This window comes from Artemia sp. Qi Xiang Cuo, chromosome 19 (genome assembly GCF_049724085.1).
Source record: "Artemia sp. Qi Xiang Cuo chromosome 19, ASM4972408v1, whole genome shotgun sequence".
Classification (NCBI taxonomy): domain Eukaryota; kingdom Metazoa; phylum Arthropoda; class Branchiopoda; order Anostraca; family Artemiidae; genus Artemia; species Artemia sp. Qi Xiang Cuo.
The window spans coordinates 30,615,222-30,627,520 of record NC_142812.1 but is presented as its reverse complement, the minus strand read 5'-3'; the positions used below and the strand labels follow the sequence as shown (position 1 = coordinate 30,627,520).

Genomic DNA, 12,299 nt, shown 5'->3' with positions numbered 1-12,299 from the left:
TAGCTACTGCTGCAACCCAAATTCACATATTTATTTATTTATGAGAGGCAGCCTGGCCGAGTGGTCCAAGGCACTGGTGTTAGCCACCAGTCTCTTCAGAGGCGTGGGTTCAATTCTTACCGCTGGTATACGATTATGTTTGAAAGACTGCAGTGTGAAAAGACATCAAAATACAGTTTTTGGTGGAAAAATTTATTCTCTTTTAGAAATAATTTATTTTAGTTACTATAGATTTTTAACCCAATTAATTTCCTTTAAAATGAGCTATTGAACAACCCTCTACGATGTTCCAGTGCCAAGCTATCTCTGGATACAAAAGAAAAAAAAAGAGAAAAAAAGAAAAAAATATCCTGTTTAGGCAGAATGTTGTAGTAGCTGCCACTTTTCTTGATTTTCAAGCCAATATATTTCCCTTGCTGTACAAGCCAAGGGACAGAAATTTTACTATGCATGGGTTTCGGACAAGGCGGTTCTAATGGTGTACTTTTTGTTTTGATCTGACTCTTTTTTTTAGGAACTATGGGTTTTTATATTTCTTAACATTGGACGTGATCGTCTCTTACTAGGTTGCTAGCTACCGCTGCAACCCGGAAATACCGCTGCAACCCGGATAATTGACAAACACCATTTATGATGAGCTATATTCGTTCTTTATGTAACTACACCTGGCACCACCATATATCAGTTAGTATAGGAGAGAGAGATCGTTCTTTACTGTAATCCAAGACACTGGTGTTAGCCACCAGTCTCTTCGGAGGAGTGGGTTCAAATCTTACCACTGGTATACGATTATGTTTGAAAGACTGCAGTGTGAAAAGACATCAAAAATGCAGTTTTTGGTGGAAAAATTTATTCTCTTTTAGAAATAATTTATTTTAGTTACTATAGATTTTTAACCCAATTAATTTCCTTTAAAATGAGCTATTGAACAACCCTCTACGATGTTCCAGTGCCAAGCTATCTGTGGAAAAGAAAAAGAAAAAAAAAGAAAAAAAAAATATCCCGTTTGGGGAGAATAACGTGGTTAAAGTCAATTTTCTTGATTTTCATGCCAATATATTTACCTTGCTGTTCAAGCCAAGGGACAGAAAGTTTCTTATACAGGGGTTTCGGACAAGGCGGTTCTAATTGTGTACTTTTTGTTTTGATCTGACTCCTCTGTTAGGAACTATGGGTTTTTATATTTCTTAACATTGGACGTGATCGTCTCTTACTAGGTTGCTAGCTACCGCTGCAACCCGGATATATTTCTTAACTTTGAACGTGATCGTCTCTTACTAGGTTGCTAGCTACTGCTGCAACCCGGATCTTAACATTGGACGTGATCGTCTCTTACTAGGTTTTTAGCTACCGCTGCAACCCGGATTATATCGGTCCTTTATGTAATACCGCTGTAACCCTGATAACAAACAGGAAAATATTACAAACAGGAAAAAGCCTACGGCTTTTTCTTCTTTGAAATAGTAAGAGACGAACCTCAAACGATCAAGTAGCTAACTAAGTCCAATGCATGCAATAACTTTTTATTCCAATGATCGTCTTTTAATGTAAACTAGGTTGCTAGCTACCGCTGCAACCCGGATCAGTTGCTATGGGAGAGAGATCGTTCTTTACTGTAATACTAGATTGCTAGCTACCGCTGCAACCCGGATTTAACCCAAATAATTTCCTTTAAAATGAGCTATTGAACAACCCTCTACGATGTTCCAGTGCCAAGCTATCTCTGGATACAAAAGAAAAGAGAAAAAAACAAAAAAATATCCCGTTTAGGCAGAATGTTGTAATAGCTGCCACTTTTCTTGATTTTCAAACCAATATATTTCCCTTGCTGTTCAAGCCAAGGGACAGAAAGTTTCCTATACAGTGGTTTCGGACAAGGCGGTTCTAATGGTGTACTTTTTGTTTTGATCTAACTCCTTTTTTAGGAACTATGGGTTTTTATATTTCATAACATTGGACGTGATCGTCTCTTACTAGGTTGCTAGCTACCGCTGCAACCCGGATTACAATAAGGAAAAAGCATATGGCTTTTTCTTAATTGGAATAGTAAGAGACGACCTGGCTTCAAACTATGATTATGACATCATTGATCAATCTTTAACAAGAAATGTTCTTTGCTGTAATGGTTTGTTCTTTACTAGGTTTCAGCCATGTCTAAAGCCATGATACTGATGGAAATTACATAATCTCTATTTATGATTCAGTTAACATGGGCCAGGTGTCGTCCTTTATTGTAGTTGCTAGTTGCCGCTGCAACCCGGATAATCGTCTTTTAATTGTAACTCCTACCAGGTTGCTAGCTACCGCTTTAACCCAGATTCCAGTTACTATAGACTATAGTTCACTCTTTAATGTAAAAAACTATGACGACATTCATTATTTATATAGTAGGGTTTCAGACAAGGTGGTTCTAATGATGTACTTTTATTTTGATCTTACTCTATTTTTAGGAGTTTTTGGTTTTTATATTTCTTAGCATTGGACTGATCGTCTCTTACTAGGCTGCTAGCTACTGCTGCAACCCAGATTCAAACATATATTATTTATGAGAGGCAGTCTGGCCGAGTGGTCCAAGGCACTGGTGTTAGCCACCAGTCTCTTCGGAGGCGTGGGTTCAAATCTTACCGCTGGTATAATGTTTGAAATACTGCAGTGTGAGAAGACATCAAAATGGAGTTTTTGGTGGAAAAATTTATTCTCTTTTAGAAATAATTTATTTTAGTTATTATAGATTTTTAACCCAATGAATTTCCTTTAAAATGAGCCATTGAACAACTCTCTACGATGTTCCAGTGCCAAGCTATCTCTGGAAAAGAAGAAAAAAGAAAAAAAGAAAAAAAATATCCCGTTTAGGCAGAATGTTGTAGTAGCTGCCAATTTTCTTGATTTTCAAGCCAATATATTTCCCTTGCTGATTCAAGCCAAGGGACAGAAAGTTTCCTATACAGGGGTTTCGGACAAGGCGGTTCTAATGGTGTACTTTTGAATTTGATCTGACTCCTCTGTTAGGAACTATGGGTTTTTATATTTCTTAACATTGGACGTGATCGTCTCTTACTAGGTTGCTAGCTACCGCTGCAACCCGGATACTAGGCTGCTAGCTACCGCTGCAACCCGGTTGCCTGTGCAAGTTTGTATAGGCAAGAGTTCGTTCTTTATTGTAATATTCTCTTTTAGAAATAATTTATTTTAGTTACTATAGATTTTTAACCCAATTAATTTCCTTTAAAATGAGCTATTGAACAACCCTCTACGATGTTCCAGTGCCAAGCTATCTCTGGATACAAAAAAAGAAAAAAAAAGAAAAAAAAAAGAAAAAAATATCCCGTTTAGGCAGAATGTTGTAGTAGCTGCCACTTTTCTTGATTTTCAAGCCAATATATTTCCCTTGCTGTTCAAGCCAAGGGACAGAAATTTTACTATGCAGGGGTTTCGGACAAGGCGGTTCTAATGGTGTACTTTTTGTTTTGATCTGACTCTTTTTTAAGAACTATGGGTTTTTATATTTCTTAACATTGGACGTGATCGTCTCTTACTAGGTTGCTAGCTACCGCTGCAACCCGGATTTAACATGAAATGTTCTTTACTGTAATGATTTGTTCTTTTCTAGGTTTCAACCATCTCTACAGCCATGATACTGATGGAAATTACATAATCCCCATTTATGTTTCAGTTAACATGGGCTAGTTGTCGTTCTTTATTGTAACTTAACATTGGACGTGATCGTCTCTTACTAGGTTGCTAGCTACCGCTGCAACCCGGATAAGAGACGAAACTCAAACAATCAAGTAGCTAAATCCAATGTATGGAATGGTTTGCTATACCAGTGATCGTCTTTTAATGTAAATGCTTCAAAATTCAAATATCTTTGAAAAGACTGCAGTATGAAAATACATCAAAAATGCAATTTTTTTGACAAAATTGATTCTACTTTAAAAAGTATTTTATTTTTAAATACAAAAGTGACTAGATGTTGCAATTTCTTTTAAAATGAGCTATTATACAGCTCTCTATGATTTTCCAGTGCCCAGCTAGCTGAGCAGAAAGAAAAACCGGAAAGAAAAAAATATCCCGTTTGTGGAGAATAACGTGGTAAAAGTCAATTTTCTTGATTTTCAAGCCAATATATTTTCTTTGTTATTCAAGCCAAAGAGCGGTAAGTTTCCTTTATAGAGGATTCGGACAAGGCGGTTCTAATGGTGTACTTTTTGTTTTGATCTGACTCTTTTTTTAGGAGTTGGGGGTTTTATATTTCTTGACATTGGAGGTGATCGTCTCTTACTAGGTTGCTAGCTACCGCTGCAACCCGGATTTATAATTTATAATGATGTATAATATAAATACTGTAATCTTAAGTATAGTGAAGTTGCGTATGCAAGTTAGTATAGGGAAGAGTTCGTTCTTTATTATAAAACCCGGATTTTAACTCTATAATCTTCGAACATTCGAACCTTTTATAATTTATAATGATGTATAATATAAATACTGTAATCTTCACTATAGTGAAGTTGCCTATGCAAGTTAGTATAGGGAAGAGTTCGATCTTTATTATAAAAAAGAAAAAGAAAGAAAAAAATATCCCGTTTAGGCAGAATGTTGTAGTAGCTGCCACTTTTCTTGATTTTCAAGCCAATATATTTCCCTTGCTGTTCAAGCCAAGGGACAGAAATTTTACTATGCAGGGGTTTCGGACAAGGCGGTTCTAATGGTGTACTTTTTGTTTTGATCTGACTCTTTTTCAAAGAACTATGGGTTTTTATATTTCTTAACATTGGACGTGATCGTCTCTTACTAGGTTGCTAGCTACCGCTGCAACCCGGATAAAAAATTCTAGCTAAAATAATAAAGATAATATGAATGAACCACAGTGTTCAGTTTCTTTGGACTTGAGTTCGTTTTTTAACTATAAATACAAACAGGAAAAAGCCTACGGCTTTTCCTTCTTTTAAATACTAAGAGACGAAACTCAAACAATCAAGTAGTTAACTAAGTCCAATCTATGGAATGGTTTGTTATTTCAGTGATTGTCTTTTAATGTAAAAATATAAATACTGTAATCTTAACTATAGTGAAGTTGCGTATGCAAGTTAGTATAGGGAAGAGTTTGATCTTTATTATATTTGATTGCTTCAAAATTCAAATATCTTTCAAGAGACTGTAGTATGAAAATACATCAAAAATGCAATTTTTTTTACAAAATTGATTCTACTTTAAAAAGTATTTTATTTTTAATTACAAAAGTGACTAGATGTTGCAATTTCCTTTAAAATGAGCTATTATACAGCTCTAGGATTTTCCAGTGCCCAGCTAGTTGAGGAGGAAAATAAAGCGGAAAGAAAAAAATATCCCGTTTGTGGAGAATAACGTGGTTAAAGTCAATTTTCTTGATTTTCAAGCCAATATATTTTCTTTGTTATTCAAGCCAAAGAGTGATAAGTTTCCTTAATAGGAGTTTTGGACAAGGTGGTTCTAATGGTGTAATTTTTGTTTTGATCTGACCCTTTTCTCAGGAGTTAGGGGTTCTTATATTTCTTAACATTGGACGTGATCGTCTCTTACTAGGTTGCTAGCTACCGCTGCAACCCGGATTACATAATAACTTTAGCGATTCTAAACTGAAAAATAAAATAAATATTAAAAAATGTAATTTTTTGGTCTGAAAATACATAGTCAATCCCACATTGGGTAGTTAGAACCTAACCAAAAATAAAACTAATTTTAACATTTTAAGGTATTTTTCCAGCTTGTATTGAAATATTCAAACTATTGCTCGGATACCATGGATATTTTTGCAGTTTACACAAGCTGCAAAAAACGCACAGGCTGATCTTTGTAAACTGAGAAAAATTTTACGAATGTTTTACAGGGATTACGAAAAATATTCAAAATTAAAGATTAAAATTATCTCTGAAATCTCTTACTAGGTTGCTAGCTACCGCTGCAACCCGAATGAGATGAAAAAAAAATTTCTTCCAGGAGACAAAAAGCAAAACTAATTTTAGAATTTTCATGTATTTTTGTTGTTTAAATTAAAAAATTACTATTACTGATTAGGCATCATAAATATTTTTGCAGTTTACATAATAATTTTAGCGATTAAGCCAAAAAAGAAAATTTTGGTTCCAGGAGTTTCGGTTACTATTGAGACAAGTAGCTATTATTACTATAGAGTTCATTACCATGAACTGTTTTATTGCTTCAAAATTCAAATATCTTTGAAAAGACTGCAGTGTGAAAATACATCAAAAATGCAATTTTTTTGACAAAATTGATTCTACTTTAAAAAGTATTTTATTTTTAATTACAAAAGTGACTAGATGTTGCAATTGCCTTTAAAATGAGCTATTATACAACTCTCTATGATTTTCCAGTGCCCAGCTAGCTGAGCAGGAAAAAAAAGGGGAAAGAAAAAATATCCCGTTTGTGGAGAATAACGTGGGAAAAGTCTATTTTCTTGATTTTCAAGCCAATATATTTTCTTTGTTATTCAAGCCAAAGGGCGGTAAGTTTCCTTTATAGAGGATTCGGACAAGGCGGTTCTAATGGTGTACTTTTTGTTTTGATCTGACTTTTTTTTAGGAGTTGGGGGGTTTTATATTTCTTAACATTGGAGGTGATCGTCTCTTACTAGGTTGCTAGCTACCGCTGCAACCCGGATGACTGAAAAAAAAAAACACATTATGCCTACATCGTTCTTTACTCAGGCAGTGCTAGCGCGCTGCCTATGACTATAAACTGATTACACACAGGAAAAAGCCTACGGCTTTTTCTTCTTTGAAATAGTAAGAGACGAGTCTCAAACAATCAAGTAGCTAGCTAATTCCAATGTATGCAATTGTTTGTTATTCCAATGATCGTCTTTTATTGTAAACTAGCTACCGCTGCAACCCGGATATGCAAGTTAGTATAGGGAAGAGTTCGATCTTTATTATATCTTTTACTAGGTTGCTAGCTACTGCTGCAACCCAGATTTTTTGTTATTCCAATGATCGTCTTTTATCGTAACTAGGTTTCAGCCATCTCTAAAGCCATGATACTGATGGAAATTACATAATCCCTATTTATGTTTCAGTTAACATGGGCAAGGTGTCGTTCTTTATTGTAATATCCAAAAGAAATGTTGCATGTTTAGTGAAAAGCTTCCAAGGTATGAACCGGCAACTGTGGAACAGTTTATAGATGTAATGGGAAATTTTATAGATCACTGTGAATATATGGAGGCATAATTGTTCTTTACTTAGTTTCAGCTTTAATTCGATGATCCAGACTTTATGTACTAACTACATCCAAAGACTATGACGTCATTGATTAATATTGTATATAAAAAATTAAGTTTTTCGTAAAAAAAATTAATAAAAAAAAAAATAAGTACAAATAGCGCTAGATCTAGAGATTTCCTTTAAAATGAGCCATTGAACAACTCTCTACGATGTTCCAGTGCCAAGCTATCTGTGGAAAAGAAAGAAAAAAATATCCCGTTTGTGGAGAATAACGTGGTAAAAGTCAATTTTATTGATTTTCAAGCCAATATATTTTCTTTGTTATTCAAGCCAAAGGGCGTTAAGTTTCCTTTATAGAGGATTCGGACAAGGCGGTTCTAATGGTGTACTTTTTGTTTTGATCTGACTCTTTTTTTAGGAGTTGGGGGGTTTTATATTTCTTAACATTGGAGGTGATCGTCTCTTACTAGGTTGCTAGCTACCGCAGCAACCCGGATATCATAAAACAATTAATTAGCTTTTTACACATATCTCATATGGTCTAGTGGTTTAGGATAGTTGGCTTTCAACCAATTGGCTTGGGTTCGAATCCCGGTGTGAGAATTATTTTTAAAACAAAATCAGGTGAAATTAATTAGCTAATTTGACAAGACATAGGTAACTAAGGGCAAGAGTTCGTTCTTTACTATAAAACAGGCTCGGGTTCGATTCCCGGTGTGGGAATATTTTTAACTCTATAATCTTCGAATATTTGAACCTTTTATAATTTATAATGATGTATAATATAAATACTGTAATCTTAACTATATTAACTATAGTGAAGTTGCGTATGCAAGTTAGTATAGGGAAGAGTTCGATCTTTATTATAATATATTTTATTTGTTATTCAAGCCAACGGCTGTTATTTTCCTAAATAAGGGTGTTGGAAAAAGCAATTCTAATTTTGGACTTCTTTTTTGATCTGACTGTAGTTTTAGGAGTTATGGGCTATTTTGTTTTTACTACGGGATGTGAACGTCTCTTACTAGGTTGCTAGCTACCGCTGCAACCCTGAACTTTCACAAGATTACGCCACCGCTTTTGGCTTTGGCAATTGGACTTTTACTAGATTGCAGCTATAGCTACTACTATGATGATATAACCACTCCTCACGCCCATACACGCTCTTTATTGTAATTATTGTAACTATGGGTTTTTATATTTCTTAACATTTGACGTGATCGTCTCTTACTAGGTTGCTAGCTACCGCTGCCACCCGGATATTACAAACAGGAAAAAGCCTACGGCTTTTTCTTTTTTGAAATAGTAAGAGACGAACCTCAAACGATCAAGTAGCTAACTAAGTCCAATGTATGCAATAATTTCTTATTCCAATGATCGTCTTTTAATGTATAAAATTGCTATAAAGTTCGTTAAAACGATCTGATAGACAATACTGATGGATAGAGTTTGGTCTTTAAGTTATCATATACTGTTAAAATTCTTTCTTATATGAACATTTCTTGGTGTAGTGATTAGCACTTAAGACTTTGAATCCTGCGATCCGAGTTCAAATCCTGGTGGACGGTCGTTATTAAATGTAGTTTACTTATACTACCATTTAGGTTTCTGCTGTAATTCTTTCTTTTCAAAATTAAATTAGTTGCTATCGCCTAGAGTTAGTTCTTTACCACATCGTAATAATTTGTTTTATAACAATAATTAATTTTTTTAATTACAAAAGGTTTCTATATACAGCAGTTTCCTTTAAAATGAGCCATTACACAGCTCTTTACTATGACAACGAACCGTTTGATTTAATACTTAAGTTACTATGGGTTAAAGTTCGTTCCTTATTGTAATACTTTACTGTAACTAAGAGTTAACGATCGATCTTAAATGATAAAATCACAAACAGGATAAAGCCTATGGCTTTTTCTTATTTGGAATAATAAGAGACGAACTTCGAAGAGTCAGGCAGCTAACTAAGTCTAATGTTTGCCATGGTTTGTTCTTTAGTAGGTTTCAGCCATCTCTACAGCCATGATACTGATGAAAATTATATAATCCCTATTTACTTTTCAGTTAACATGGGCTAGATGTCGTTCTTTACTATAAAATATTATAAAAAGTATGTAGAAATATTTAAATAAAATGTAATTCTTTTAGGGTTTTAACGAAAAGTTTGATCTGTAAATTGAAACTATAGTAATTCCTGAAAGTTTTCAATAAAATAATTTTGTTTCATTTTTCCGTTCAAAGTTGTAATTATCTCCAGGAATCGAACTTTATTTCGCTTAACTCTCAAATTAAGCATGTTTGTAATGTTGTGCTATATTTTCATAGCAAAAAAGAGAATTTCACAATAAATTTTATTTTATTTTAGTTTTCAGTTCAGAATTGCTAAAGTTATTATGTAAACTGCACAAATATTCATGGTGTCCGAGCAATAATTTTAAATTTTTTAATTCAAACTAGAAAAATACCTGAAAATGTTAAACTTGTGTTGCTTTTTGTTTGATTTAATTGACTCGATGCGTCATCTTATGGGAAGAACTGAAGATTGGACATTAAAAATGTAAATATGAAAATGGATAGAACATTCAAGTTTATATGTGTACTATATATGTGCTTTACTTTAAAGAAAACAGTTCTCGCTTGGGAAAAGGAAAAAGAAGAACCGTATTGTGTTCTTGGAATTGATTCTATTCAACTGACAACTATCAACAGGAAAACGGAGGTGCACATTCCAAGATTTCCAACTGAAGTGTGTAAATTATTTTCATCGACCATAATTTTAGATTTAGAGCCATCTAGGATATTTCACGAGGATCTTCGCATTATCCATAAGTATAAATCTCAGGAACCCGACCTAAATTTTGAATATAACGTTTACAGCACCAAATTTAAAGATGGGAAGCAGGGAATCAAATGCGTTTTTGGCGCGTTTATTGTAGAAACAGATGAAGTTTTTAAAGCAAAAATGATTCGCATGGGTTTTTTCGTCATTGAGGAAGACGATAAAACCTATAATTTTTATTCAATATTGCCTTTGTATTTGTTAGAAAAAGGCAATAAAAAGGAACTTATAATTATGCGCAACAAAGTCTTTTTAAAACCTATACCGGCTAGACCAGAAAAAAACGTCGTTCCAATCAAATTAATTTTTCATCACTCAATATACGAGAGTTCAAAAAGTATGTCAGATTTCTTGTCTTACTCAATGCTATTATTTTCAGCTCTGAAGGAAACCTACAGACTTCAGTCATTTTCAGATGTAGATAATCCTTATTTTGTTATCAAATCTATTGAATTATTTTATGAGCCAGGCCAATTTGCTTATAACCTTCCCATTAAAATGGCTCCACTTGCATGTCTTTTAAAAAATATGGTTATTTCTATTGAACAACAAAGACAAAATTTAGCGCAGTTTAAAAAACGTAAAGAAGTGCAAGAAGCTTATAAAAATTATTATAAAGCGGAAAAAGATTTTGATTTATCACCAAATAAAACAACCTCCAAAGAAATGAATGAATTCAAGGAAGAAAATAATAAATTGAAGGAAGAAGCAACGCAATTAATTACTAACTTGAGGCAAAAAATGTCCAAACATGAGGATAAAATTAATGCATTGATGCAAGAAATTACCAATTTGAAGCTCGCCATTGCCAATAATAATGAAACTACACAAGCAAGTTTTCTGGATGAAGCGAAAAATGAAAAGTGTCTGCAAAAGGATATAAACAATATCGCATATGGCCTGGATATTGAACGTGTTGCAAATAAAAACCAAATAACGGTTTTATATGCTAATACCCATGATGATTTTCGAGGTTATAACATTCATGGAGTAGCAGGAGGCAGGTTCTGCCAAAGCGAGAATAATAACATTGTTATTAACTCACATGAATATTTGAAAGAAGTAAATGAAAGCATAGCATGGAAGCTAGGAAGAGCTGCTGGACATCTTATTCATGAGGTGGCACACATATTCAACGCAACTGATCTTAGAGATCAAGCTAGTGACTCATATGTTATGCAGACTGAAAGGTTTAAAGATGTACAATTTCCTCCCTTAGCGTTTCAATTTTCAGAAACAAACATCAACTATATTAGCAACTATATTAAAAGAAGGAATTCCTCCTGCTTTGATAAGCCAGAAAAAATAAAAGCAAAATGTCAAAATTTTATAACTACGCAAAAACAGATAAAGACTGGTGAGACAGAAGTATTCCTTTTATGTGATAACAGAGGATTTTTCAGAATTGGACGAAGCCGCAAAACCAACAAACATTATTCAGAGGTAATACAATCGAAAGCTACAAAATTTGTAGTAAATGTGTTATTTGTTATCTTAGTTGTCTTATCTGTAATGATTTAGAATTAGTTCTTTACTTTACTATTCATTAGACTTCGTTCTTTACTATAAAAGTTTCTTTGACAACTCCTTTAAAGTGCCTTGTTGAAAAAAGATACAAAGAGTTCACTTCTTTCTTTACTTAGGCAACGCTATTGCTCTACCGATGAACAGTGGAAGACGTACTTCTCCCGGATATCCTTTCCGGGAATATACCTCTAGAAAAAAGGGGGGGGGGGAATATTCTTCCTATGAAAAAATGATAAACACTCATCCGTAAACTTTTTTCTGAAAAAAAATCTGAATTCTGAAAAAAGGCAAATTTTGCCTTTTTTAAAAGACAAAAGTATGAATAATGCAAATTTTCTCAGGATTGTAACTTTTGATTAGAATGAATAAACTCGATTAAAATTATATATTTAAAGTCAGCATAAAAATCCAATTCTTTTGATGTATCTATTGATAATAAAATTCTGTATTTAGAGTTTTTGGTTACTATTTAAACGAAACGCTCTTACCATGCAGTCTGACGAACTGTTTGATTACTAAAATATCCTAAATATTTTTGAAGTTTGCAAAGTTTTGCAGTTCTTCTCATACCCTTTGCTTTGTCATAATATAAATACTGCAATCTTGACTCTAGTTAAGTTGCCTCCGGGTTTTTGTCATTCGACCTTGTGTCTCCGGCGTTTACCCTGTATTTATGTCTATTTTGTACAGATATTTTGAAATTAAACCTTGAC

General features: G+C 33.7%; 1 protein-coding gene and 1 non-coding gene across 2 annotated transcripts in view; one reads left to right on the top strand and one right to left on the bottom strand.

Moving 5' to 3' along the window:
- The window catches only part of LOC148940718 (neuropeptide SIFamide receptor-like), a 292,968-nt gene that overhangs the window by 101,494 nt on the left and 179,175 nt on the right, over positions 1-12,299 (bottom strand). The gene's annotated exons all lie outside the window — the stretch shown is intronic.
- TRNAE-UUC (transfer RNA glutamic acid (anticodon UUC)) lies at positions 7,751-7,823 on the top strand. Its single transcript has one exon. It is a non-coding gene; the product is annotated as a tRNA-Glu (tRNA).